General features: G+C 35.2%; 1 long non-coding RNA gene across 1 annotated transcript; it reads right to left on the reverse strand.

Moving 5' to 3' along the window:
• Window positions 1-8669: 8669 nt before the first annotated feature.
• On the reverse strand, window positions 8670-20502 carry LOC150103825 (uncharacterized). Its single transcript, XR_016548661.1, has 3 exons — window positions 20404-20502; window positions 18454-18714; window positions 8670-8791 (listed from the first exon to the last, which is right to left on the reverse strand). It is a non-coding gene; the product is annotated as an uncharacterized LOC150103825 (long non-coding RNA).
• Window positions 20503-26145: the final 5643 nt, after the last annotated feature.

Consider the following 26145-nt stretch of genomic DNA (forward strand, 5'->3'; position numbering starts at 1 on the left):
GGTCAAGTAGAATTTCGTCAGCGCACTTCTCTCGTATTGGCTGTCGTGAAGAACACAAACCACATTCAGGTTATGGAATTAATATCTGAATAACCTGTAATATCAGAAATTTATAAAATTGTTTTAAAAAGGCTAACTTAAATTTTTTTTAAAAAAAATTCAGTAGTATTAAATCTCCAGTTTCTAACTTTTTTAAGAATGAATTTTTTTAAATTCTGAAAAAAATCCTACTACACCATTTTTTTATTCTTAAATATTATATACGTTAAAGTATGAAACTGATGTATTTTAGTTCGAATTACTTGAAGAGGCAAAATGATGTTTTCTTTTAATATCACTCAGGTTAAGTAGAATATGATAATTTGATAAAATGGGATTAGAATATATGAGATTGAACGATAACCAAATGAAAAAGAATCGTATGAGAGAGTACGAAAGTTGAAACAGACAATGCAACTGGAACTTGATTAAAAGATAGAGAACTGAATAGTTTTACGAAAAATATGAATCGGCAGCAAAGAATAAAGAACAAATAAAGGGCTTAATAACGGATATTTACAGCAATTTTATGCTAAATGAGGAGGAACTGCCTCTCATAGCTGACCGAAGGCTTTTCCCCCACCAATGGGAGGAGTGGTTACACTCTCCCAAGTGCATATATGGTATGCACTTGGGAAAGTGGATATATCATTATTATTATTTACAAAGACTTACCGGGGATGGGGGATAAGGGTAGGGATCCTAGATACATTGGAAAAAAATACGGGACACTTATGACTTAAGGTTAAAGTTTAGAATCCGCATCGATCACATATGCCAGTCTTACAAAATGATTCTAACTTTACAAGTGAGTTCCTGGGAAGGTTTACTATGCACACACATTTTACTAACTATAAGTAAACAAATATTAAATCAAATTGTTAGGCTGCATATTTTCATTGAGCAACATTAAGTTGCCTTCAAATGGTGTTTTATAGATACAAAATAGATTTTAATACAGTGATGCTCTTCTCACCTGACAATATTCTTATTAACCAATCAGTCCTGCTTATTCTTGCAATACTTTTCTGAAGAATGAATTTCACTTAACAATTGTTCCTTTTTAAGAATTATGTCATGAAAAGCTACACATTCCTCACTGAAGAATGATTTTACAATAAGCATTGAATTTACAGATTTTACAGACAATTTATTTTTCTCATTGGTCCACAGTGCGTTCATGAGATAAAATAATCTTTCAACACACGTATTTGTTCCAGGGATACACATAACGAACTCCACTACGTTCTTTAAATTTGATAGTTCTTCTTAAACATTTTTTAAGAGATCAACAACAGGACGCATTAGCCAAAAACGGGATCATCCCGTTTTTGGCTTATTTTACGGGACGTCTGGAATCCCTAGGTCAGGGACTCATCAAGGGAGACCACAGACTACACGCACCGGTTATCACACTTATTCTTGAGTTCATTGACTTTACTTGCACCCACAACATCCAACGGCACTCATTCCAATCAAGCGCCATTCTATGAGAGAAATAATGTAGCTCTACCCACCTTCGTTCTCGGCTTCCAAGAATTGTCCTTTCCCCACCTTCCATAAAATGAAAAATTCCACCAAATGAAATCCTGTGTGATCCTTCCAGAAATTCATAAGTTACAGTCATATCCCTTCTTTCTCCTGTTTTCCAGTGTCTGCGATCTACAAATTCTCAATTCGTCTTGGTAATCAGTATTCCACAATCCTAATATCATTTTGAGCCTCTCCTCGTCACTTTGTGTACCTTACATATCTTTCCATCATCAAATAAATAACTGTATGTCACATATCAAATCTTTCCCAACGTCATTACTTTACAGATGGAATAATATTGGACCAAGAACTGATTCTTGGGTCATACTACTGGTTACCTTTAATCTTACAGATTCTTACCTCCATGTACGACTCTTTGATATCTGTCAGTCAGCCATCCTCTTAACCACGTTAATATTTTATAATCGAAACCCATATTGTCTAGTTTATGCAACGTCTTCCATGCTGTTGGAAAACTCGATGTAGCTTAACAATACCAAGGCACTTCACATCGATTTTTACAGAGGTCAAATCTCATGAGATTGTTACAAAACTAACCTTGTTTGTCTCTATATATTTTATGCTAAATATTAATGTAAATAATACTATGGGAAGTGATTGTACTTACTGCTTTAACAAAAATTTCTAGAATATCAAAAACAAAGGCAATGCTTTTCCATCGGAACTTTGTATAATACATCTATGCAACCATAAGAAAGTTGTTTACGATTTAAGTGTATGAGAAAGTTGTTTGCGAGATCTGCATATAAACATCTTCAAAGTTAATGTTGAAGAGATAGGCAAGTTTCAGACAAGTTTCCGCTGCCTGACAAGATAGCATTAAAGGAATGCAGGGAGGAGAAGAAAGAACGGGTCGGTCTTAACAGAAGATCCAGGAGTCGTGCCGAATTCTTCGGGGGGTTACAACCCTTGGTGCAAGATCTCGAAGAAAGCAAAATAAGAAGAGACAGAGCCAAACATCGGGGGCGGCAGTTAGAGTTATCGGCAGTTATAACAGGGTAGGATCCAGAGGACGGGGACGTTACGGCGAGGCCAAGCCAGATGAAAATGTTGAGAGCAATGCCTATATAAATACCCGTGCCAAGTGTCGGTCAGATGTCCTTTTGCATGAGCTATTGGTGTACCGCAGATTGCAGTCTAAAGCACGCGAATATCCCAATGAGATGCCGCTGAAGCAAGACTCTCCCGAAGGAAGCCTAAGATTCGAGATGAAAGAAAAGGCAAAAGGACATTAGTGCAAGACTTTTGGATGAGTGTGCGACACCGAGCCTCTGTAAGTCTGTTCGATCTTTTGTAATTCCTTTTGTAATCTAGGAGATACGTTATAGATGGACTGATAAGAAATAGTAATAAGAAGTGTCTTTAACACGTTCATTGCCAATCACGCGATATCGCGCGATGCGAGCTCTCACCAAACGGCCGATCACGCGTTATCGCGTGGACGTCGTTAACTAAATAAAAAATAAAAAAAAATTTGGCCACCACACGAAATTCCAATTTTCAGCTTGGCAATGAAAGTGTTAAAGGAGTCCTCTGATTTGTTAATAACTGGCATAAGAGTTGTGTAACAACTTAGCATAGTTAGCTAACCTCTTGTAAGTTAGAGTCTCAATAATTTGATTTTAATAAGCAGAGAAGTAACTGAGTAATTATATTGAATTTTTATTTACCATTGAAAGGGGAATTTTGTTTCTGTATGCTAAACGTTTAACGGATAGGTAGAGAGAGTAACCTCCCTATCGATTATTTAATGTAATTTGTTATTAATGCAAATAAATGTGTTTTATTTATATGTGAATAGAGTGCAGCCTGATCTCTTATTTTGCAATGCACTGTTCTTGAGTAAATCGGATCTGTGAACGGAAACAACTAAAGCTTTAAACGTGTAGTTTGAGTACTTCTGAACTTTTCATTCAGGTTGATGTTTTGTGCTGCTACTGTTCAGATGTCATTACCGACATACAAATGGTTGCATTTTTTTTTTTTTTTTTTTTTTTTTTTTTTGGCAGGGAGCGGTATTGCGTTGGAATGATACAAGCCGATACCATGACTTGCTCCGGTGTAGAGCAAGTACAGTCTCGACGGTGTAGCACGCATGCTTCCACGAAATCCATATCATTGCGCTGCCATCTCCATCCTTAGGACAATACTCTCCAGTAAAAAGATTCAGTGGATGCACCAGCTTTTTCAAGGGTCAACACACACACACACACACACACACACACACACACACACACACACACACACACACACACACACACACACACACACACACACACACACACACACACACACACGCGCGCACGCACTCAGGCACGTACGCACGCACACGCACATACATATACGCATGCAGGATGATTACTATTGAATTAATTTCTTTCCTATTCTAGTACTTATAAAAGGGAAATGCAGTGTGATTGTCCTGAGTCTCAATCCAAATACAATTCATCCATAAAATGAATTTTTTGGGAAGTATTTTTTTTTTAAATTTTAGAAAGAGTAGCAAAACTAATTTATCAGCAGGCATCTCACGTGAAAGCATTGGGTAAGCTGTTGAACTGCTCTATTTACAAAAGGTCTCCATAGCTGTCAACAACCAGGCACACCAAATGAGAGGAGACATTATTTATTTGGATCGATCACATCAGCTCTTAAGAGTAACATTTTTCATTGAAGAGTTCAAGTTTGAGTTCTAGAATACCACAAAGCATCGAATGTCGCGTGCTTAACTGTACGTTATTCAGATTGAGTGTGAACAGGTGGACATGGTTATACCATAATTCGTACGCAATGCCTAACGTGATCCTACCCACAGTTGGTCCAGTAACTAAATATAACTCAAGCCTTCACTTTGGAATGACTGGTGCTGCCTTCTATACACAAATGTGAAACTACATATTGGACATCAAGCGCCAACAATTTTTGAAGCGCTCTTTTTGACGGAATAGATTATAGTCACTTTGTCTCAACCGTTCTGTAACATATCAATATTGATGAAACATGTTTTTTTAAGCTAGTCTTAAAAACAAAAAAAAATTATAAATATTATATAAAGTTATAAAATTTTATATATATATATATAAACATTAATCTTAATATTTTCTGATAAGAATTAAAGAAAACTTTAAAAATAATTATTAAAGAATTTTGAATAAAATTACATTTCTGTATATACATTTATAATAAACATTAAACATGAATATAAAGAATTTTGAATAAAATTGCATTTCTGTATATACATTTATAATAAACATTAAACATGAATAAATGCATATATAATAAACATTAAACATGAATAAATGCATACATTTATAATACATTTATAATATTAAACATGAATAAATGCATAAAAAGTTGTTTATATGTATGAAGCAGGCACATAGCCTACTTCAATGCACTTTTCATATATTTTCCATATACAAATTATAAAATGGTGTCTCATAAAAAAAATCTGTATCAGAGTTAGTTAAAGGTAGCTTTTTAATCAAATACAAAGCAAATTATACTAGATAATAATTTTTTAAAATATAAATTTCTTATATAATTTTAAGGAAACAAAGTTTATGCATTGTGAAACAACCTGAACCTTTTCCAACATCATTTTGTTATTCATAGAAAACCGTTCGCTTCTGTCAGTACACATACGACACATAGAAGATCCAACACGTTGTATTTCTCATACGGTTACATCTTGAATCTAGACACGTGAGATGATCGCACTGCTCGTTTATCACAGTAATTTTAAACCCTAAAAATGAAGGGGTAAATGTAATTCGATACAGAAGGAAAACACGGCTGCATTGCATTTTCCGATAGCTTTGCTTATCCATCAGGACTCATCCTTCCAGGTTTTCATGGTAGAAAGGTACAGATGAATTCTTCTACAAGGAAAAGTGGAGATCCTTCCAAGCCTATTCTTCTTTCAACAAACGTCAGTTATGATGACGAATTGGTCTACATATGAGTCTCCTACTCGCAATATTACGGTGCCAAACGGACTTATTTCGAATGCTATTTATTCTTACGATTCCAGTGTAGCAAGTGGCATTTTTTTGAATATGAGATTCAACCACAGACGGTTCTAAAGCTATTCGAAAAGAGTGTTGCATTAAGGAAAATGGTTAGATGAAAGGGGAAATACATGCAGGCACCAAACATGGCACTCTTTTCAACAACTCCAGTGTCTAACAAGTATTTGATGGTTTCGCATTACGCTGCAAAAATTTGAGAATGAATATCATTAGGTATGTAACCTGAAGATATTCCAAAACATGCACGCTATAGTTGGATTCGAATCCCCAGCGTGTTGGGGAGGGAGAGAGAGAGAGAGGAAGAGGAAGAGGAAGACAGAGAGAATTCACTCAGCCAATCAGGTGAAAGAGTAGACTAGCGTTGTGGATCTTTGGTTTAAGTCTAACTTCTTTGCATAAGAAAACGAACAGCTTTAAATGTTGTATTCGAATACTGACCTCTGAACTCGTGGGTGACACGAGTATATGGATACTGGACTGTCAATGTTCTAATTTCTTCGCGGTTCTTCTGCATTGTTTGCTACCTTCAATTACCAACAACTAGGAATATTCCTTTTCAGTTGATAATTTTGGGTGATTGAGTCTTATGATTATCACCAACAGACTGAACCTCATGATAGCGCCAACGATAGCCTCTTTCTTAATCTAAGCGACTGGTTAGATGAGTTGAAGCTTGAGTATCTGGTGGCTTATACAGTAATATTTATTATTCTATGACGGCAGGCATGTAATTGCATTTCACTCTATAAATACGAGGTGGCATCATGTATTTCAAAATATCGCATTTTTGCTTCTTAAGAAAATTAAAAACGTTCCTCAATGTAACGTTTTTAATGCACCAATCGGGACTTCTGATGAAACTGAGGCCTTTTTTGATTGAAAATTTAAAAAAAAATAAATTTACTCAGAACTTAAAGTTTTTTTATTACAATCTCAAGAAAACTGAGACAAGTTGGGTATGATGTTCTGGCTGCTCTGATGGTGGAAGAGGTCTATTGCAGGGTGGATAACCATATCTATACGAAACTAATGATTTTACCATTCATATCAAAAGTCCCTGTAAACTTTTGTTTCGAGCAGTGTCTGCATTTGAATGAATGTTATCAACTCAAACGTTGATCTTATAAAAGCGGAAGTTTGTCTGCCAGTGTGATCGAAATATATGGAACCAGGTGGGTGAAGAATTAAACCTTTAAAAAAAATAAAGGAAAGAAATCATAAATAAATTGTTCAGTGAACTCGCATTTTCCTGCGAATCACTGTGGCCGCAGTTGTACAGCTTTTAATAAACTGTATATTCTGGACCATATTTTCATTGATATAACGTAAAATATTTCATTTAAAGAGGCAGTTGCTTCTGCTATTTTATGAGCCTCGCGAATATCTCAGAATGTTTGACACGATTCAGTCACACGTTCATACCTCTTGCATCTTCGTCATGCACTATGAATACGACGTGACGCTTTTATTTCTTTTAGTGGAAGGTGAGTTGCTTAAAGTAAAAAGGTTTCGTAGTCTCTGCGATATAAGTGAGATCAAGGCAGTACTTGGCCACAAGTGAATTGGATGTTGATGCTAGCATGTTTGTGCGGTTAAACTAACCAAGAAGGCCGACCAACTGAAGGAAGTTGTTCATGCCAATAAGAAAGAATACTTCTCACTACACACCCGATAAATTTTCTAATTATTAGCACAATCTGGTTCTTTATTTACTGTCAATTAGCATTGATTGTGTTTGAGTAACCCATGCAACCTTCTACTGGCCAAAATATAAATCCAGAAAAATATATCATTTCTTTAAATATAAGCATTGTTTATATACAGGAGAAGACGTTATACCATTACAAAGTTTTTCTGACTTTACCATCGAAAAGTCTCATATTTTCTTTCCATTCACAACTTTGGAAGTATCAAAATATGCACTGGAAAATTTACGTATTCCAGGTTTCTGCATGATATAGTTTCCTTCAGCAATTAGAATTTTCATTTCAAAGCAGATAACTGCTTTATTTAAGATAAAATAATCATCTGCATAAAATTGAAAATTAAAGAAAAAAATTATAATAGCTAATCGCAGTTATGAGCAAGGAAGTATAGAGAAGGTCTGTCCCTCTTCCCATCCTTGAAATCAACTAGAATGTGTCATGGATTTCATTGGGATATTCGACATTTTATGATCAACTATTAAAGATAAACAAAAGCAGAAGAATGTGAAGTAGCTGTATAAAAAAATTCCACTTTTCGGGATGTTTCATCTGAACTAATTTAGATTCTTCAGTTGTGATGCCTTTAATCAGATTTATTCTGAGGATGTAGAGAATTTACAAGATGTCACGCATACTACAGCATCATGATAAGTATGCAAAGCGGTTTGATCCACCACCTCCTCCCTCCCAGTATATGATTAGGCAGGAGGCAGAAACAATTTTTCCTATTGGCCAATTATTTCTCGTTCCCAAAACTTGGATATTGGCACGCAGCCTGATCAGTTGAAGTTCGTTCGATTTCATAGCCTTTTAGTATTTCAAGGAAAGCATGATTGCATTTGCACTTGGTGGAATGAAGAAGTTTTGTCTGGTTCCTAAGAACTCCGTGCGTATTGTCAATAGCACGAGAAGCAAGACCAGACTTGTCAGTTTCCAAAATTGAATTATGTCTTTGTCCGAGGTTTCGTTGCCAAAAGTGAAATACAGAAGTAAGCAAACAATTGCTTCATTAATACCAATGGAATTAAACATTTCATTTAATTAAAAGAGCATATTTGCTCTATAGAATTTCGAATTTCTGTAGTTTTCAAACAGGATTCAAATGAATAGAGACCACAATATCAATGTAATGTGCTGATGATTAGTATTAGAATAATTTTGGGCGCAGGATAAATTTAAGTACTAAAGAATAAAAATAATATAATAAAGGAGAATGCATCCCTATGATATACTTTTCCCTTAATAAAAGATAGTATGAATTCTCGAGATTCAACACAAACTGTGTACTAATAATCAACTCTATGTAAAGAGTCACTTTATTTTGCATACAATACAATGTGGAATGCGGACAGATACGTTTGGTGGTGTTTTCCAGAGTTGCTTAGCTGATGTGTGCCCACAAAAACTACTTCTCAGGAACTGTAAAAAGATACGACGAAGGTTTCTTTACTTTCTGCATTTCTAGAAAAAATAAACAAACAGTAAATTTATGTTAGAAGGAAAAAATCGTATTTATTTAAATTTAATAAAAAAAATATCATTCTAATTTATATAGAGACTGTTTTAATATGTAATGAAGAAAGAACACTGCGATAACATAAACACACACACACACACACACTCTCTCTCTCTCTCTCTCTCTCTCTCTCTCTCTCTCTCTCTCTCTCTGTATACACACGTCACATTTTTGACAATCCATAATATTGTCTGCATGCCCCACTGCTTATTTTTTCTTCGTCTTTCTTTCTTATCAATTCTATTCGCACTTCTTCTCAGCTCTTTCCCATCTTATACTTTGAGTGGTCTATTGAGCTCACCTCACCAGGAATATGAAGCATAGATTGATGAGTGGGTTACATCCTTTCTAAGAATAATGCACCACGAAGTACCATTGCATTAAATCCTAATAGTTAGGCAGTATGTGTCTGACTGCAGGGGAAGTGGTGCCAATGCATATCTGATTATACAATCTTAGATACCCTTCTGTTGATTAAAGTGAAAATAAATTGAATATACATACACCATTTGTCACTTTCCTTATGGAAAAGCTACGGAGATGGACGATTCGAACCGTTTTAGTTAAGAAGGATAATACTTACTGTGTTTAATGACATCAATATCTGCAAAGATTAAAAAAAATGTCTGATTATCTTCTTGGTTAACGCTTTTGGGAAGAATGATTTGACCTTTGAGTGAGGGTCGTTCTTAAGTCTCAGTTTGGTTTGTGTGAATTAACCATTAGATTTCAGGTGTGAACATTCTCATAGATAAGACTAATTTCATAGGGTCGAACCCGGTCTGTTTTCACTGTTAATGAAAAATCCATTCCTACCCGTATCCAGAAATGAAACCAGTGTTAGCAATAAATAATTAACTGTCATATCTATAAAAATATACACTTTTAACTAAGGTCGTCGACTGCTATTTTCCCCCTGTTTAGGAAACATTAAAAATATAATGAAAAACGAATTTCTTCCATTTCCATTATCATGATTTTTATGAATGTCTTGCCAATGAAAGATTACCAACTCTAGTACGATACATCTTTAAGGGGTAGATAATTCATAAACTGTTATCTACAAACAAAATATACAACAATCTCAAGGTCTCGCAACGATGAGGGTAGTGAGACAGAGAAAGAAATCAATTGCAACCTCTGATAGCAATTCTGATTGATGACTTTTTGGAAGATAGGGAAGAGTTCTGAGGAGAGAAAGATGACGAAAGTAAAACAAAGATATCAGCAAGCACATTAGCGAAATTCGTTGGGCTAAAAAGATTTTCTTTTCTTCCAATAATGTCAAAATGTTGACATTTCGTTTAAAACCTTGTTCGCAAGTTATAAATCTTTGAAACTCACTGCGTATTATTTAAATATATCTGCTGTAGAGAATCACAAAAACTATGCAGTTTTCACTTCCAAAAAGCGACAGAAATGTAAAGAGCAAAATGTCTTTCCACGAAAAGGTATCCTTATCGAATCAAAATCACTGTAAATTATCACCTCCCCACGTCTGATTACTTATCTGGATCCTCTTAGCGTTTGTTTTTCCTGTGATTAACTCCCGTTTTGGTCAAGGGCTGCAGGTGGTCGCCAGAATATTAAACCGTCATCTCAGGAAGAATGCAAAGCATAGCTTCGTTCTAAATCAGCTTTAGTTCGCTTAAAACAAAATTAACAGTACTAGATTAATTATGGACGTTACTCAGCGCATATAAACAATGAAGTATACATATTAAGTATGCAATACACTATCAGTTAGTACTTTTTAACAGTGTTTCTAATTAACGTTCATGTTCTAAGATTTATTTTGTTTCATATGTGTTAATTTAATTAACAATTTTCGTGTTCCAAAACTACGCCATACTGTATAAGAAAGATGTTGAATATTTAATTTCTGCGTGGTCATGCCTGTTTATTTTAACATAAATAATAACCATGTTTGCTATCTTCGTATAATTTATTCAACATCACTTAACATCTTCTTCAACTTCGACCAAGTCCAATGTAACTTGCATTTTTCTCCTCTCAAGTTTAGGATCCACAGTGTTTTCTCCATAACGAGCCTCTGGTACACTTTGTTTGTCTTATTACTCTTCTATTTTTACCCTTCTATCACGTTTTCTTGTCTTATCAGGTCCTTTAGGTCTAAGAATAGTTTTTACTGTTCCTGTTGTCACCAGGAGACGTCTGTCCAGATGACAACAGTATGAACTCTATTGCTCAGGTATAGCAGGAATTAGGAAACCTGAATTTTTCCTAATAATCATCCAATTATGTACATAATAAATTTTAGTCAATGGCTTCTGATAATCGCCAGAATATTTGAAAACGTGATCTGTAGGAAGAATGAATTCCATTAGCAACAAAGGCAAAATAAAATTTTAAACCATATTTTTTTTTGTTGTTGTTGTTGTTGAATTCTGACCTATACGTTCTATACCTTGTATTCTTAAAATAAACACTTTAATAAAATAAAAAGTGTATGAATAAATAAATAAAGTTTATAAAGCAGAAAAATAAATAAAATATCTGAAGTATTCTTAAGAAAAATGTTAGATTGAAAGATATTATAAATTACCAATAAAGAAACATAGGCTTATTTTTTATTTTGTTCAAACTATTACTAGCATATTCAGGACGTTCGGACGATTGAATAAATCAAATACGCTCAATATGAATTAATTATCATTATCAGCTTAATTCAAATTATTTCTTTTATAAAAAGCTATAATTCCATCACTGCTTTTATGTCACTTCCAACCAGAGATAGTTTTTTTGTTTTTTTTTGAAAACATATTCTTACTTAATCTCCTGTGGTAAGAATATACTATTTCGTACCCTGGGGGGGAAGCTAAATATTTTTTAAAATTTTTCTTGCATTAGATGATAATAAAGGAATCTGTGTGAATCTGTGTAGAAAATGTAGGGAGAATGAGAAATTGAAGAGTATTTCGGATCGTGAGTGTGATATTTTTTCAAACTTCAGAATGAAGAAAATAGGGATATGACAAGAAACGGCGAGGTTGTACCAGAGAATTGTGAGAGTGTGAATGTAGAAAGTGTGAATGATAGTATTAATGGTTTTACTGAGAATAAAAAAGATGAGATAGACGCAATGAGTGAGATCGCGTTGTTGAATGGTGCGATACAAAGGGCAAAACAGCAGCTAGAGCGTATATGAGCAAAAGTCGACTGAATGAACCAGTCAATAATAAAACGTATGACAGGAAAAATCGACGTATGAGTGTGAACATGAACAAAATGAAGGATAGAGTGCTGTATGGAGACTCGTTAGTACGAAGTGTGATAGTAGAGGATTTGACAAAATCGTACCAACCTGGTGCGGCCATAAAGGATGTGACTAAGTCTATTAGAGAGCAAAAGGAAAGGGTGAAAGAAATGATTGTCGTGGCAGGTACGAATGATTTGAAAGGAGACAAAATGGAAATGATAGAATACCTGAATGAATTGGTTGAGGTAGCAAAAGAAAAGAGTGAGAGAGTTAGAATGATTAGTCTTTTGCCACGGTATGACAGTGAAATGTTTAAAAGGAGGGCCATAATTGCGAATGACTTTATGCGTGGGTTTATGTATGACGAGTGGTGTGGAATTTGTGGACGTGTGGAGTGAGTTCGATGGGCGAAAGGATCTATATAAGATGGATGGCTTGCATTTGAACGGTGTAAGAAGACTTGAGAAAATGTTGCTGAATGTGTTGGATGTGCAAATTCAGGGAAACTAGATTTATTATGGGGGGCGGAAGTAGATATACAGTCCTTAGGGAGGCAGTTGAATGTAAGAATGAATATAATATGCCCGAGCAAATAAGGACAACAAATCAGAGTGGGACAGTTAATATAAGGCATCAAGGTAGGGTTGGGGCTAATGGGGATCTTAAATTCATGTACACTAATGCTAGGAGTATTAGGAACAAGAAGGAAGAGTTTTTGGCCATGGTTGGAACTTCCAGACCACAGGTTATTGGTATTAGTGAAACATGGCTGACTGTAGATGATATAGCTAGTGGGATTGAATGTGATGGGTATAGTGTGCTCAGGAATGACAAGGAGAATAAAATGGGGGGAGGAGTATTGTTGATGATAGCTGATGAGCTGCAGCCAAGGAGAATAGAAGTTGAATTGCAGGATAGAGAAAAGAGCACATTTGAGGCCATTTGGTGTGAGATTGTGGCTAGCAGAATTAAATATACAATTGGGTGCTGCTATAGACCAGGTGATGGACAATATGGTGGTGACAGTATGCACAAGCAAATAGAAGAAATGAGTGGAAGGAGGGTGATTATTATGGGAGATTCCAACTATGGTCGTATCGATTGGAGTGAGGAGAGGACACACCGGAGGAAGGAATTGGATTTTATGCGGTTATTAAGGGATAACTATCTGCGACAGCATGTAATGGAAAATACTAGGGGTCAGAGAGTGCTTGACCTAGTAATTACATCTGAGGATTTGGCTGTAACAAATATGACCACCAATTGCCACCAATCGGTGAGAGTGATCATAGGGTCTTGACTTGGGAGGTGGCTGAAGGTGTAGAATTTTCAATTAAGACAGGGTACATGTGGAATTATCGGGCTTGAAAGTATGACAAGCTTAGGAGTTTGATTGGTTCAGTGCCATGGAATGTACAACTGCAAGGACTAGAAGCCGATAGTGCATGGGAGGTAGTTAAGAAGTGTTTGCATGAAGCAATGGCTGACTGTATACCTAGAGTCCGAATAATAAATCAACTAGGGGTTAAATGGATGAATAACACCATTAAGCTTGAGCTACAAAAAAAAAGAAACAACTATGGAGGGAATTTAAGGAGAAAGGTGACCGGCAGGCATACAAGTTTTTACGGCAAGTAAAAGGGAAAATGTACATGGCAGAATGATTTTAAAGAATGCCGATGGTAGGGAGGTAACTGAATCAGTTGATATAGTTGCGTTACTGAGTGAGCACTTTGCAAGAATATATCATCCAGGTGGTGACATTGCAGAAACGAATGTACCAGCAGATTTTACGGGAATTGTGGTGAATGAAGTGGAGGTGCGTAGTCTATTGCATAACCCCAATGTCAATAAATCTGTGGGATTGGATGGTATACCAGCTCGTGTTGTACGAGAAGCAGCTAAAGAATTGTCAGTACCCTTGACCATTTTGTTTAATTTGAGTCTAGGGTCTGGGTTAGTCCCGAGGGTGTGGAAAGAGTGGAGGGAAATAGTTGCACTGCATAAAGGTGGTTCCAAGACTGCTGTTGTAAATTACCGACCGATTAGCATATCAGGAATCATTGACAAGGTCTTAGAGAAATTAGTCAAGAAAAGAATACAGGATTGGATAGATGAAAATGGGATATTGTATGGGGGACAACATGGTTTTGTGAAGGGTAGATCATGCCTCAGTAACTTGCTCACGTTTTATAACACAGTGACGGCTGAACTGGATAGGGGTAATGGGTTTACAGTAATATTACTGGATCTTGCCAAGGCTTTTGATGGGATACCACATAGAACCCTTATCAGTAAACTGGAGCAGATGGGGATAGATATAGGGTTGGTGAGATGGATAGGAGGGTGGTTGAAGGAGAGATACCAGAGAGTGGTTTATTCAGGAGTGGAGTCTAAAAGACAGCTTGTGACTAGTGGAGTACCACAGGGCTCTGTTCTTGGACCACTGCTTTTCAATTTGTTCATCAATGATATAGGAAAGGATTTGAGAGGAAGTGTTCACTTGTTTGCTGATGATGCAAAGTTGGGTAGAGCAATTATGAGTGCACAGAATGTCAAAATTTTACAGGATGATTTGGATAGTTTGGAGGACTGGGCTAGGAAAAATGGATGTCAATTTAATGTGCCAAAGTGTAAGGTTATGCACTTTGGGGTGAAAATAATAGCAGCAGTATATCGCATTGGTGGAACTGTACTCCAGGAGATTGATGAGGCCAGGGATTTGGGAGTCTTGGTGGATAGGGAATTAAAGTTTAGGGGGCACATTGCAAAAGTGACTAAAACAGCTCACTAAATCGCTTGGCTTCTGAAAAATACTTTAACATGCAGAGACAAACAAGTTGTTGTTCCTCTGTATCGAGCCTTGATAAGACCCCACTGGACTACTGTGCCCAGTTATGGGCACCAGGGTTTCTTCGTGATGGGGAGGAAGTGGAGAGGATCCAGAGACGAGTGACCAAGATGATAGCAGGTCTGTGGAATGAACCTTATGAGAATAGGTTGAAGATTTGTGGTTTGCAGAAATTGGTCGATAGGCAAAGGAGGGGTGATATGATTGAGACATTCAAATTACTGAAGGGTTTCCATAAGATTGATCCAGAGGATATTTTTGAAAATATGACTGGTGGTGGGAGGACTAGGGGCCAGGAATGGAAGCTGGGCAAGAGCGTGGTTGACAAGGATAGTAGAGCTAGGTTTTTTGCTTGGAGAGTGGTGAATGAGTGGAATACGTTTCCAGAGTTGTGGGTGCTACGGTCGTAGCACACACAACATGATAGATACTGTGTGAATCTCGAATAGTTGTTCTTGACATGATGTTAGGGCCTCCCTCGATGAGTCTGTCGACTCCTTAGAGTTTCCCGGAACAACAATAATAATAATAATAATAATAATAATAATAATAATAATAATAATAATAATAATAATAATAATAATAATAATAATAATTTATGTATATTTGCATATTTTACATGGTACGTAAACCTCGCTCTGAAAACCAAGCATGGCACTATTTCAAGCCAGTTTCCGTGTTCAATTAGCGGAACAGTGGAATCATAACTGGGGTGAAATTCATCTCCCACCTAAAGACAATAACAAACATTAATGCTCAAGGAAAGATCCTGAACGGCAACATGTTAGTTGGAGAGCAGATATGCAAGCCACTCAGACGGCCATTCCGGCAGGTTTGCTTCCTAAGTTAATAGAAATCAAAGATAGGGAAGAGACAAATCAAAAGATTTAAGATTTCTACTCTGTGACTTCATCTGTGATGTGTCTCATTTCCAATGGTGGTTATCCTCAGTTAAATTAGGATTGATCTAAGAAACAGGAACTCAAAAGTTTGCTTATTGTCACTATAGTCCGTAGTTAATCTATCAATCATTCTTTCGTTTTTTCTACCCATCCACTATCATTGAGGTGTTGAATCTCTAACTTGAAAGGAAATGGAGATCCTCAATTTGAAGGTGTACAAAAGATGTTTCAACGACTTTTACATAAAGCTCAAGAGTGCTTTCTTCAATCAACTAGCTGTGGGATTAGGACGGCGCAATACTTGGTTTAATAAAAGCATTAGAGACCTGAGGATATCTATCAGGACAAATTTCTTTAAGAAAATGCAAAACTTATCGATTCATGAGGAAACATTTTTATACAAACGATACAGAGAGAGTTGGATACAATAAGAAAAAAATATGTTCCATATTTCCTTGGCATTGTTTGTGGAATGAGAGTGATGCACATTCATTTGAAATGTGCTCGGAAAAAAGCTATCCTCAGCAGGTATGAAGCATCCTTAGCTCAAATGGTAAGAATTACTTTCTCTTAACCCTCCCCTCCCCAATAATACTCACAGCTGAGTCTTTTCTTGAACTGAGATCTAATGACCTCACAGGTTTTCGTACCAAATTCAACAAAGTAATTTCAATTCTTAATAAGTGAAAGAAAAGTCACCTTTATTTGTAAGTCCCTTATAGAGGTTCTTGTGGTCGTTTACACGGTCTTCGGACTCAAGTAATTCCGAAGAAAAGAATCAAGACATTCTGTATGATGAAACCAGCAAAACATTTCTGTAGAAGTTTTACCTAGCAGTTATATAGTTTAAGAGTGCATCTCTAAGATGGTATGAAGAGTGGAGAGAAGTGTTTAAGAGAATTAAAAGTTTAATAAGATGGTACGATTTAGCACTATTACTTATTAATGCTAAATCGTGCTTCGTAATGAACACGACTTAGATAAGAATCAGCTGAATTTTTTTTTTTTTTTTGGTTTTCCCACTACACACACAAACCTGACTATGTAGGTTTAAAATCAGCCTAGTAACTAAAGATTCATTTGTTGTTCTTGAGGAGATCAAACAACTATTAGAAAAGCAAAAATAATAATAATACAAATCCTATGGATTACAATAATTTATTCCGCAATGTTTTTTTTTTAAATCCTCTTACTTTGACATTTTAATTTGATTCTTAAAATAAATAATATACCAACGAAGATTTTACATATAACTCTTACAAATCATATTTCATTTGCTCTGTTGCTTAAGATGAATGCAGTTAATTGGGTTTGTATTTATAACCGAGTTTGAACCTGAACTCATGGATTGATTTTTCCAAGTGTGAAACTCGCCTTTGGATATTTTCCTTTATGACAAAATGGTTGAACTTTAAACAACCCTTTTGTCATGAAGGAAACTGAAACTCCCAATTTGACTGCACAAAGTTATTTCCCCCAATTGTAAACACTTCTCGTCATAATGATTTTGTAGCATTATCGTTTTGCATAACAAAAAAACTGTGAAATAGTCACGTTCGATTACCAACGCTACATAACAGCAAACATCTATCAACAAAGAATTTTAACATTCACATAGGGAATTCTAATCCCGAAAAATTATATCCGTGAAATGGGGTTGCTCGTATGCACCAGCAAATTATGAACCGACTGAAAAGAAATGAAATTAAGTGTATAGGCAATAAATGCAATAAATGCTTCGGATATCTGGTAAGCGAATAGTATATTAACTTGCTGATGTTTGCAGTTAAGATTTGGTATTATTACAACATAACATCTAACTCATAAGCCGGATGTATTACACTTATAAACACTGTGTTCTATGGCTGATTTGTCTGCTTTTCAAAAGATATAACTTCAGTATCTTGGATTTGCTCTGTATGTTTAAAAGTAACACGAGCCTATTAAAATAAAGCGAAATAGGCAAGGAAATAGAAAACATAAAATTAAAATAAAGCCAGAAAATATTTAGAAAATGGCACATAAGTCACGAAGGAGATTACACATTTAATAACGTTTTTATTTATTAATTATTTTTATCCTTTTTTTTAATAATGAAATACAGAGCCCGAATTTTTTTTGTTAGTTATGAAAAACCACATCACTTAAATGCTTTCCATTTTCGGTTTCACAAAGATGGGCACTTTCTACAGCATTTTCCATGACAGTTGTTAAGGTTTCTGGTTGCAGCGCCATAATTTCTGTTCTTGGAGACCGTGATGAATAATTAATTGCGAATCTTTGCTTACGTGTCTGCTCGCTAAACACGTGACTAATTTTCAAAATAAAATTTCACGATTTTGGGTTGTGAACGTTCTCATAATTCCCATAGAAGGTATTCTTAAGAATAACTTCCAAAAATAAATTAAAAGAATTAATAATCAAGAAGGTGATTCATATTTTAACTCCTTTGTGACTTAACGTCACCCTGTATACGTCAGAGAGAGATGCGAAATAATTGCCAAATAAACCTTTAAATTGATTTCACCTGGGCTGTATAAGTCTAGGCCTCTTTAACATATTTCGCCACTCTCCGTAATAATATTTTAGAACCAAAAAAAAAAAAAAGAGGATTTCTCTCTCAAGTACACCCACCTTTGTTGAAAATGTTATCTGTTCAGGAAAACGAAGATCGACTTTCTCAGTGTTTTGATTGAAGGCCTTTATTACTTTCATTACCTTTATTACCATTCTGTGGGTTCGAAGATGAGGAAGGTTGGCCTTTATTATTAGCGTCGTTTGGTCCTTTAAAGTTGGAAAACCGTTGATCTCTGTGGACAACGAAGCGCTTTGTAAATGCACTACGATTATGTATATCCGAAGAATTGGATTGTTTGTTTTCCATTGCAAAACAGCCTAAAAATAAAGAAAAAATAATTGAGGCGAATATGGTTTAATGCAGAAGGGAAAAGCTTTATAGAAAAGACATAAATAAGATAAATATATTAAAATTCTCTCCTATTGACGTTCAATACTTATGTTGCGACACATGCGTTATGTTAAAAAAGAGGCCCTAGGACAGCCTACATTTCAGAGAAACAAATTGTAAACTTGTAGCGTTCTTTGTTGTGTTGAAATCGAGACACTTTACAGACCATTTCAAATTTTCCACGTCATTTTCATCAAGGCATGTAGCATCAGCATCTGCAGAATACTGTGGTCCACTGTCGTGATTTAGATCTAAGCCCGTTAAGAAAAGACACCGCCCCATGGGATGCATAACACTATCCAGAAGTAGATATCATGATAATTCATCCTTAGATAGTACAGTTCTTCGAATAAAAAGAAAGGTTAGCATCTAGCAGGTGAGGAAAAAGCAACTTAATACTATTTGAACCTTCTGTCCAAATTCCAAAGAAATTGTATTGTGGACATTGCATTCAATCATTTCTGCAGTGACCTATTCACGAAAACTAAGCAGATTTGTCATAAGAAAACTCTCTCTCACTCTCTCTTAAGTGTAAGAATGTTTCTCTAAAAAGTGATTCTCTTTAAGAATATCGAAACGATTCCTAATTAATTTTTCGATTGCTTTGTCACTCATTACTAATATTAATCAGTCTATAATTGCCACCTCATGCAATTACATTTTAATTAGCGATTTCTAATTACTTCGAATTCCTGTCCATTATACACTCCCACATTCTTTTCTTCAAGTTTCCGCAGTGCCATCTCATCGATAAACTCCATCGCTAGCAATATTTTCACCTACGCACTACGAACATACTTTACTGTTTGCTTCGTTGAATTGGCAGCCCTTATCATTCACCTAGACATTCAGTTTATTAAACTTATCCTAGAAGATGTCTACATCATTTTTAGCTATTTTTCTTCTGCTAATTTGGCTTCATTAGCAAACAACCAAATCATCAATGTGAAAGCGAAGTAATAGTGAACCAAGGACAGAGTCTTGAAGCCTGTCGCTTCACCTCTGAGTTCGCTTTGATACCTGCCTGTCAATCAGCCACCGTCTTCTCGATGCCACATTCATCTTATTCATACGTATTTGCCTAAATATGCTGAAATCCATGGGGAATCCTCTTAAAAGACTTTGTGAAGTTTAGCGGTATCATAGTGGAGTCATTTCTTCACCCGTTTCCACTTTCACTTTATTATAGGAAGAAAATATTGTTAAGGTAAGCCAAGACTCAACAGCCTATTTTCAAATTCATTACAAACGTTTCCTAATCCCTACCTCTACTTCTAAGATCGTAAGGTTTATATAATTTGCCAACTACATTTTGGATCTTCCCTATATAATATGCCTCTGTAAGTTCAGAAAGGCTTAAACAGTCCATTCTGACCTTACAGAGTGTAGCACAAAGTCCGATATGACATCTATTTGAAAATTTCTAACATCCGAAGTGCGTCGAATTCATTTTACTCATTTTCACAAATATATTGGATTTATTATTTTAAATTGTATCATTTTTTTTCTTATTATGAAGATCTAAACCAATAACAAATGATTTTTCAAAATGCAATTTCACTCCTCGCGCTTATTCTGTATTTCCACTAGGTAAACATATTTCCTTTAAATCTTACCTTTTCAGTAATAGGTTCAATGACCTCTTCAAGGAATTTTGTACACCAAAGTCCTTTGTATGCACTGCTCACGATATTTGCTATTTAATCTAAGAAAACAGTTTTAGAGCAAATTCCTTTCATACGTTGAGATCGTAGCATGAGTAGAGCAGATTCAACTCAACAGTACAAAACGAATGTGCTGAGAAAAATGCTTCCAGTCGTATTAAATACTTCACACAATTTCATCTGCTATTGGCTGCTGCTTTAATGACGTCGCATTTTTCGCTACATTTGGTAACAAGCTGTTATCACACAAGGACATCCGGGAAACAGGTATGCGTAGCGCAGGCGCATTGAAACGTCACGATCTTTGAAATCAACCCGATCTTTGAATTCAATCCAACTTGAAATCAGCCCGATCACAAAAATATGATAATCATATTTTTGTGGTGGTGCTTTGGAGCCACGCACACTGCCAATTTGTTTTTGAAGCAAAGCCCATTTTTATCAATTTTAAAATTCGGAATAAACTTTTGATATTATATCTGTGATATGATATTATAATCACTGATATTATTAACTCTCAAATATAAATCCTTAGGAAATGTGTAAAACTATTTATATTAAAAGATTAGTAACCAAAGATTGATTTTTTTTAAATTATAATCATATAATCCTGAATTGCACATTTTATTGTAATTCGGTAGAAATTTATTAGAAACATTTTATTACAAATTTGACAGATAAGAGGAGCAAAGTTGTCTAACTAAAGAAAACTGAACCTCGAGTATCCACACTGTGGGCAACTTTGGTGCATGCTCCTCGCAACATTACTCCGCCCTTTTTGTTCTAGTTGCAGCTTCTCCCAATAATTCTCACCAGAAGAAATGCTCCTGTTTTCCCCTAAATACAAATACAACCTGGGATTCAAGGTATGCTGACTTTCTTCCCTCACAATACGTATGGGAATTGAAGCCTGAAGATCCCTGAAAATCACTTTGTGGGCCAAAGAAACCTCCTTAAGAAAACTTGAAACTTAAGAAACATGGAATTTTTCTCCAGTCTTCTAATAAACTTGCTAGTGATATCACACCCAGCGATGAATTTTGTTGGTCACCTAAAGACATCCAGAAGCATGATGCCATGTAGCATACATGCGTCTGGATGCATGTAAGCTACAGTTGGGTTGCACCCACCGCTGGTCAAACTGTTAGCTGGTGAGCAAAGCGAAATCCCCTTGTTTAACCATGCTGGTTGAACAAGTGGATGCCGAAAAGCCCTTTCGTACTTCAGAAATATTCATAGTTATGTTACGGTTATGGAGAGCCTACGTATGGTCATATAATGAGGGAAAGTTGTGTTCTTTGTGGGCGGTGTGTTTGAATATCTTTCTCCTCCCATTAAATGTTCCCACTGTTTAACTTTCGTACCCAGATACACTAAAGGACAAGTTATTCAAATGCTTTCGTATAGTTTTTCTTTTATTGATCACTCAAAATCTCCAACAAAAATCATTCCAAAAATATATATAAAGTATTTAAATCGCAGAAATTAATAATCCTTACAAAACATTTCAATATCTGGTTTGCGAACAGCAATATAAACTATGCGCCCCACTACCTGCAATCATCAAAAGCAGACTTTTGATTCCTAAGGAAACCTCAACTGTCGATTTCAAACTACACTATGCCAAATTCTTCGCACTTTTACCATTTTGTTCACACCCTTGACCTCTTCCTAACAAGATCTTTCTAAATACCAGGTGGTATTTAGAAAGTTCTTGTTAGGTTCCTTTCCTGGAAATGAATTTGATGCAAGTTGTCTTCTCTTGAGAGTAATCTACACTCATTTATTTTCAGTAACGTGTCCACAAGCATTATTGGGTGCTGAATGGAACGATGGTAAATTCTGTTCTTCCATTCCATAGACTGATTATTGCTACAGTTGTCTTCTTCCAAACATCTCTTCAGACTGAATAAGGGACCTTATTCTAACTAGAATAAACTTCCCTTATTCAGTCTGAAGAGACTGAATAAGGGAAGTTTATTCTAGTTAGAATAAATTCTCCAGCCTGCGGTACTCGCCCAATACTTTCGACCACTGTTCAAGTCTTGGTTTTCTTCAACCACTTTTCCAAGGCAGTCTATGAAACATATTCAGTACCGCAGGCTGGAGAATAAACTTTCAGCATTATCAGCCTATACCGCAGCTCTAACCAACTACAAAAGTAACTCTAAATCTGATTCTGAAAGGAGAAAACGCCACCAACGTGCCTCCTGTTCTAATGGTAGTTGATACGTCTGGTCCTTCCTACCCAACGCCATCGGGTTCAAGTATGACCCATCCCCATTTCCACAACCCTCACATTCAGATATTTAAGAACATTATCATTACCCTTCTCCAGTAATCTTCTTCTAATAATATCTAATAGTCTAAACTAGAAAAATTATACGGAAAAACTGGGAAACCTAAATTTTCCCACCAGAGTTCGCTGCTTGCTAAATACTGTGTTTATTATTAACTCATACAGTAATAAACTAATTTTGCATTATCATTAAACTCTATGCACACAGCTGCGTTTAAACAAAAAATATTAATTAAAAGAAAATTCATATGTGATAAATCAAATAGCTTGATATTAGTTATTAGTATTGTCTTGTTGCACCATGTTATCGGCTTGACACAAACTGAATTGTGTGTCGCGTATTGTTTTTGTCGCAGTGCTTAATTAGTTTTTAAAAAATCTCAGTTTACATTATGATCTGCTGATCTTCGTTATAGGCTCATCTCATTCCTGTGATAACATAAGGGTCAGTTACACTAATGAGTAATTTATTCCAGTAAAAATGGAACTTAACTCTACGACGGAATATCTTTCTTTAAAGAGTTCTGTTTAATAAGCATGAACTCCGTTTTCTTCTGGTTTGGTGAATGTATAGCGCACCCGATCTGCAACATATAAACCATAGGCTCGAATCCCATAGCGAGAAAAAATGTTGTGAATGTCTTTAAGGCAGTATATTAAGTTCATTGATCAAGTGAGATCATCAGCATGTTTATTGGAAGGTACTAGCACGAACATGTTCCATCATTCATCTTTAGAGCCAATTTCTCAGTTCAGAAAACACTTAAGGCAACCCATCAAAGAAAAAATTATAAAAGTGTGAACAAAAGTTCTAAGCTATTAAATATAGATCATTTAATTACTTCTATTTAAAATCCTGTTAATCACTCCATCGTTAATTAGAAATATAAATTAACTAAAAGGTAGTTTTATAGCTTAAATTGGATAATTACATAACAGTTCATATTAGTAGTGTTACAGACAAAGTTATAGAAAAACTCATTCCGAATAGTATCAACAATATTCTGGACTGATAGTACTTATTATTCAGGTAATATTATTATCCTATCGTTCACGTGACAGTTTGAAATTCTGCAACAAAGAATAGAACTTGATTTTCATTAGATTATATAATGTAAACGCGATACACATAAAGATCTTGGATAATTCCTTATATATAACTTTCCTTAATAAAAATGAGAGGCATATTAGGAATTTTATATCAACCTAATTACTAAGTTTTTGTTTTTATTTTTTAAAATAGTTCTTCATAAAAAAAGAAAATGTTTTATAATAGTAATTAGAGAAATCGCTTATTAAATAGGACTCATCGATTTCGTTGAAAATAACTTAAATATTGAGGAAGTTCAGGTGTGATAAATCTTAGTTCTTATGGATAGTAGAAATAAATACGCCAACGCAAATGCCATGCATAAAATGTGTGATAGCGTACTTTAAAATGTACTTATTAAAATGCACTAGCGATGAAGCATTTCAGAAACTAGAAAGATGGATCTTCGAAGATGGATCTTGGTAGTTATGACAAGGGACACTCCAATAACCCACAGTTGGGTTTCAGGAATTTTAATATATTTATAAAAACATTAGGGAGATAATAATAAGAAGAAAATTTCTCTGATGATGTGAAAGGGATAGATTACTCCTGTTGGAAGTACATACGTTATTTATAAGATGAATTAAAAGAAACTCATCAATTGTTAGGACAAGTCGGAATGTGACTGACACTGTCGTTCACAGAAGAAATTGAAAATAAAAATCAGTATGTAGAATGTATCAATGAAGACTCGCTAAGTGCGTGGAGAAATCGTATCATTCTAATTATGAGAACTGGTTGATTGGTTGGTTGAGATCTGATGAATTTATTTAACAAGAAATGGACAGGATTTTGAATTGAAATTTCAAACTGTTTTTCATGGCATGTATAATGAAAACAACAGGAGTTTCTCGCATATGAACCGCCACTAAAAGGCATAATAAAAACATAGAAGAACAATGATATTCATGTTTTATTGATAATTTTAAATGGCCTTCGTGAGATTATAATAGCTGTGAATTTATGTCCTCGGAAGAAAAAAATGTAATGGATAGGTTAGTGTTTTTTAAAATATATTTTAATTCTATATTAAATAATCACTATGCGTGCATTTTAATTAATCAACCCCCAATCCATAATAAGAGTTTGGTTTCCAAACTCTTATTATGTTATTTTAATAAACAACTATATGACAAATTGAATAATACACTCCCAAATAGTGTGCAAAGAAAACATCTAGTGACACTAGAAATAGCACTGAAGTTTAACTACAGCAAAGGTAGTAACAAAAACCTGAGCATAACCAATTGAAGCAAAATATGTTCTAAAACAATTCTTTTATGTTTTCAAGGTACACAGTTGTGATGCCAGTTTCAAGAGGATAAGCCATTTTGCTGACAGCCCAAGTTAACGACTTGTTTTGTTACTAATACTAGATGTCTAGATTTATCTTTGTGACGAAATATTTTTTTAAACATCCCTCCACTAACTTTATTAGGAACTAAAGACGCACCCCTCCTCAAACTTTCCCAAAAAACCCCCAGGTCGCTTTTGGAATTCGTGCTCAAGATTGATGTATTTCTCCAGTTGAAGGTCCATAATCAGAATTTATAAGAAAAGCATAAAGCTGATAATATTTGGAATGAATGAGAATTTAAAATTTGAAAATTAAAAACCAATAAAATTATAATAAGCAAGAGGGAGATGTTAAATCCCGTTTTATTTTATAGCCGGGTACGAAACTCAGGTCGAAATCCATCGACATCCATAGAGTTTCAATGCCGAAAAAAACTATCGGCGGAACCAAGTATAAATGAGTCTCGACCCGAGTTTCGTACCCGGCTCTAAAATAAAACGGGATTTAACATCTCCCTCTTAATTAACAAATTCGCCGGTAAAATAGCCTTTCGGCTTATTTTCTTTGTAATTATAATATGCAGTTATACACAATAAACTAAATATTACAAATTAAAACATAAAAGAGTATAATTGAAAAAAAAAATATATATATATTTATATTTATACATCCATTACCCACCTCCTGGCAATGCTGTAGCCAATGAAATTCTAACTGAGGCTCGGCTATTGCTGTTACCTTCTTGCCATGATCAGAGCTTTAATAGCTCAATAACACCTTATCCCTACACTGTCCTCTAAAGATAACGGGGAAGATGAAAAGCATTATTGCTTCGCCCCTTTAAGCCAGTCTTTATAAGGATTAAGCTTAAAAAGATGAGGAATGAATGAGGAGGTTTTCGCTTGGATTTTTGACGAGAACAGACGTATTATTATATTATAGATTGGGCCTGATTAGATTTCATACAAGGTTTTTCAGGAATCTCACATTGCACTGGCGCTGACA

This window comes from Typopeltis vanoorti, chromosome 8, assembly GCF_054136105.1.
Source record: "Typopeltis vanoorti isolate ZY-2024b chromosome 8, IOZ_Tvanoo_1.0, whole genome shotgun sequence".
NCBI classification, from domain to species: domain Eukaryota; kingdom Metazoa; phylum Arthropoda; class Arachnida; order Uropygi; family Thelyphonidae; genus Typopeltis; species Typopeltis vanoorti.